Here is a 5,179-nt window from a genome sequence, read left to right on the forward strand (position 1 = left end):
TATATATATATATATATATATATATATACTGTATATGTAAGAAAAAAAAAAATATATATATATATATAGATATATATATATATATATATATATCTATATATATATATATTTTATTTTTTTTTATTTAACATGCATCAGAATTTTAGTGGGGCAGCTTGAGTATACCATGTAAATCAATAATAAAATTAAACAGGGTGTTACGGCCAGTGGCCTTGTGTATGTTTTCTTTTCTTTTTTTTCTGTATATCTGCGGCTTCTGGTCAGGTTGACTCCACTGTCTGATGCAGCCCTGTCTTCCTGTGCCACTCCCTGAGGTCTACAACGATTGGCTCACCAAATGCCAGCTCCACCAATCCCTGAAGAGGCCTCCCTTTTAAAATCCCAGACTTCCTGGAGGAAGGCGCGGCTGATTCTTTGTTCAGACAGCTTGTTTGGTTGACTGCTGTAAACTTGCTTGGTTAACTCTGATAGCTTTGATAGCTTGTGTAACTGACTGTCCCTGTGGGGACCTTTGTATCTCTGTTAAGAGATTTGTTTTTGTTTAACCTGTACTGAAAGTCTTTTTTTTGGTTAAGATCTTTGCTTTACAACTCTGATTGTTTTGTGGATTTTGTTTTATTTAATACATTTTGATTATTGTTAATTTTTACCTTTTTATTTTTGTCAAAACCAAACAATAAACCTCTAAATTGTTAAACCTTAACATCTATGTTTCTTTAATGTTACTTCCCTTTCCCCTGGCCGAGCCAAGTCGTAACACAGGGCAATGCATTAAAGTGTGAAGGTTTTCAAAAATAATGTTAACTTAAAAGCATGTTTTGACTTCACCAGACATAAAGTCTTATAAAACAAATTTAACTCTTTCTTCCAATAAAATCAGGAATGTTTTTAAAGAAGCGACATTTGTGTGTGTGATGTTTGGCTAATAGTAAAACATTATTTATTATATGGTCTATAAAACAGGTAAAGGTGACGGGGCTGAGACAGCAGCGTTTTGCTGCCATGTATTTTGATCCGGAACCAAACTGAGGAACCCGGTTCTGACCGTAGACATAAAAACGTAGACGCCTCCTGGACCAGGTCAGCCCGTTGCTGCGATACGTCACAGCGTCCGCCATATTGAATCTGGCTTCTCTGCCAGCAAGTCAAGTAATTCTGATCGTTCATCCTTACCTGTGAAAGGTAATATGGCAAGCCGTTTTAACATAAATTCGGTTTTACTGCCCTTACATTCCAGATATCTCAAATTGTTTGGTGACTCGACGTTTTAGCGGTTTATAGATATCTCTAATGACTCCATAATTCAAGATATCTTAAATTTATTTTTGGATAGGAGAAATGTAGTTTTGACTAGTGAAAACTAAATTATAGATATCTTAAAAGCAAATAATGACTAGACAAAACTAAATTAAAGATATCTTTAAGATAAAGATAATTCAAGATATCTCTAAATAAATTAGATATTGTGAATTAAACAGCTTTTCTATTTAAGATCTTAAATTGACATTCCGACTAGTCAGAATGACATTAATTGAATTAGTATTAATTGAATACTATTTATTAGTATTAATTGAATTAATATTCTGTCTGTCAAAACGTCCCTGACTTACGTAGCAATTTGAAAGTTTAATAAAACAATGAAAAATAGAAAAAACAAAATGCATCACTTTCATGTTAAAAATGGTTTGGCAATATAAATTTTAGCTTTCAAAGCTGTTTTAAGTGCATTTGGTTCATCGTTACTGAATAAACAGGAAATTCTTTGCAGATATCAGAAGCAGTCTTATAGTTTATGAAGTTTTGCCATCTCTGCATTCCAACATTGTTCAAGCCTCTTTCTAATTTGTGGGATTTACTGACAATTTTGTGCAGGAAACATAAAATTCTGCAGGCAACTGTTTGGACACCACAAAGGGGCTTCATGTCAATCTTAATTCAGATCTCTAAAATTGTAATTTTGCAATCACATCTTAAATCATAATTACAGATATTTGTCGTGTCAAATGACAGATCCAGTGACATCATTTGAGAAATCTCGAAAGGAATTTTGACCAGTCAAAATGTAATTGAAGATATCTTGAATTACTAGTCAGAATGTAAATACAGATATCTTAAATTACCATTCTGGATAGTAACATGCATTTTTAGATATCTGGAATGTAATTACGGCTAGTCGGACGAAACCGAATTCATGCTAAAACGGTTTGCCATAAAGGTAATGCCAATGAATCCGGTTTGTTTCGTAAAATGGTTGAAACAAGTCCACACAGCCCAGGACTAAAGGAGCTCCGATCGCTCTGCTGCCAGATGGCGGTGACGTAACGTACGACTCAGCGCTCCATGAGGCGTCTACGTATTCATGTCTATGCGAGTCAGAACCTGGTTCTTCAGTTTGCTTCCGGATCAAAATATATGGCAGCAAAACGGTGTTTCATCCCAAGTCACATTTACTTGTTTTACAATTTTCTTGCTTGTGTTCGCAATTTATTTGAGCGATTAATCATAATCGATCATCAATAATGACAAAACACCAACAGAGAATCTGGTGTTATAATTTCTAATGTTTTAATTTCAGCTTCAACTCTTCTGAAAACTGCTACGCAATGGCTTTCTATCTCAAACGTGTCAATTTAAACTAACCTTCCATTCATATTCTTTCTTATTGACATTTGTTTAGAACACCAACCATAAAACACAAACTTTAAATCAACCACAGGTGAATCAAAGGTCTGAATATAATTGCAATCTAGAAACATAACTTCAAAATGTAACGTAGAAACAATAACAGATTAAACACAATCAGACTTCATATGTGTCTATATTTAGATTCAACTTTAGAATAAAAACTTGAATCTAAATATAGCTTCCCCAGTTCATACAGTAACAGCTAACATGCATCCTGTGACCAAAATTAATGATGGAACAAAGTACAAAGGATGGACATAACAGTTTTACAAATCTAAATCTGAAAACATTCAAATCCATTGTTTCTTCATGAGACAGTTAATATCTCACTAGACAAGAAAACATTAAAAATTCATGCATAACTTTGTAAGCTCTTAATATCTCACAAACATTTTAAATGAAAAGCTGACAAAATGAAGTGAAACTTTAGTGTTTTAGATAAACATCCTATTTTAAATGCTTTTCTTCTCCAAGTTGCTACATTGTAGAAATGTTACCCAGCTGTAATTACTCTGCTTCCTGAGTTACTGAGTGTCTTGGTGCCTGAAGGTCAGATTATGTTGTTCATCCTGTATGAGTCCTCATGTGATCAGTTAATCTGCTCCGATAACTGAAGCCTTTTCCACAAGTCCCACATAAGAAGGGTTTCTTGCCAGTATGAGTCCTCAGATGATGAGTTAAACTGCTTTGCCAACGGAAACTTTTTCCACAAGTCTCGCATGAGAAGGGCTTTTCACCTGTATGAGTCCCCTTATGATCATTTAAATACCTTTTTTGATGGAAACTTTTTCCACAAAACCCACAAGAAAATGGTTTCTCACTTCTATGAGTCCACATGTGGGAAGTTAAATGCCTTTTTTGCCTGAACCTTTTTCCGCAAGTCTCACAAGAAAATGGCTTTTCACTTGTATGAGTCCACATGTGGGAAGTTAAATTACCTTTTTGGCTGAACCTTTTTCCACAAGTCTCACAAGAAAATGGCTTCTCGTCTGTATGAGTTCTCAGGTGAGACTTTAAAATGGCTTTTTGATGGAAACTTTTTCCACAAGTTCCACAAGAGAAAGGCCTTTCACCTGTATGAGTCCTCTTGTGATCATTTAAAAACCTTTTTTCATGGAAACCTTTTCCACAGGTCCCACAAGAGAATGGCCACTCACTTGTATGAGTCCTCATGTGAAGAGTTAAACTGATTTGACAGCGGAAACTTTTGCTACAAGTCTCACATGAGAAAGGCTTCTGACCTGTGTGAGTCCTCATGTGAACAACTAAATTAGATTTGGTTGTGAATCTTTTGCCACAAGTCTCGCATGAGAAAGGCTTCTGACATGTGTGAGTCCTCATGTGAACAACTAAATTAGATTTGGTTGTGAAATTTTTTCCACAGGTCACACAAGAGAAAGGCTTCTCACCTGTGTGAATGTTCATATGAAGAAGTAAATCAGAATTGGATCGAAAGGCTTTTCCACAGGTTTCACATGAGAAAGGTTTCTGACCTGTGTGACTATTCATGTGACGAGTTAAACAAAATTTACTGCTATACCTTTTTTCACAGCTTGTACATGAGAAAGGCTTCTCATCTGTGTGAATCCTCATGTGACGAACTAAATTAGATTTGGTTGTAATACCTTTTCCACAGGTCACACACGAGAAAGGTTTCTCACCTGAGTGAACTTTCATATGATTAATTAAGCCAGCCTTGTGGCCATAACTTCTTCCACAAGTTGAACATGTGAAGGACTTTTTGCCCATGTGAGTTCTCATGTGTGTTGTCAATAAACTTGCCTGATTAAAAGATTCGTCACAAATTTTACAAGAATATAATTTTTGGTCTGTGTGAACTTTCTTGTTTGTGTGAAAAGCACAACTCTCAGTTGTGCTTTTCAGCTGTTTGGTTTTCTGACATATTTCATTTTGTTTCTGCTTCTCATCTCTGTTTCTTGGGTCTTCAGAATTCCTTCTTTCCTGATCCTGGTTCTCATCCTCAGCGGAGCCATGAGAGATGAGTTGGTTCCTCTGTGGTTCTGTTTCATTGTGGATTCTTGGCACATTAAAAGGAATTACCAAAATGTCATCAGTCTCCAGTTTCAGCACAAGATGCTCTTCATCCTGACTGATGCAGAGTGGCTTCTCTTCCTCTTTGAACTGTTGAGGTTCTGGTTCTTCTTGCTCCTGTTTTATCTGCAGAGGTTCTGGTTCCTGTTTTATCTGCAGAGGTTCTGGTTCCTCTTGTTTTAAAGTGGAGTTCTCCTCCTGGTGGCTGAGCTCATTGAGAACCCCGTCCTTTTTACACATGCAGCAGTGACAGAGATCTGGACCAAAACACACACAAGAAAAAACTTTAAATTTTGAGTCAAACTATGAATAATTCACTTTAATCCATTGATGCATTTGAAAAGCCTTTTCTTAGGTTAATCTAAATTACTAGAGATGTGCCGATCAGGTTTTTTCCTCCCGATACCGATACCGATCACCCATGAGGGCCGATCACAGATAC

The 5,179-nt window shown here is 36.0% G+C and overlaps 1 long non-coding RNA gene across 1 annotated transcript in view; it reads right to left on the reverse strand.

The window, feature by feature from the left end:
* The window catches only part of LOC106938887 (uncharacterized), a 3,817-nt gene extending 2,953 nt beyond the window's left edge, over positions 1 to 864 (reverse strand). Inside the window, exon 1 of the long non-coding RNA XR_001422713.1 lies at positions 510 to 864. This is a non-coding gene — a long non-coding RNA (uncharacterized LOC106938887). The remainder of the gene's footprint in view (positions 1 to 509) is intronic.
* Between the last annotated feature and the right edge of the window lie 4,315 nt (positions 865 to 5,179).

This window comes from Poecilia latipinna, unplaced genomic scaffold (genome assembly GCF_001443285.1).
Source record: "Poecilia latipinna isolate Pla-1442-1.1 unplaced genomic scaffold, P_latipinna-1.0 Scaffold2720, whole genome shotgun sequence".
NCBI classification, from domain to species: Eukaryota; Metazoa; Chordata; class Actinopteri; order Cyprinodontiformes; family Poeciliidae; genus Poecilia; species Poecilia latipinna.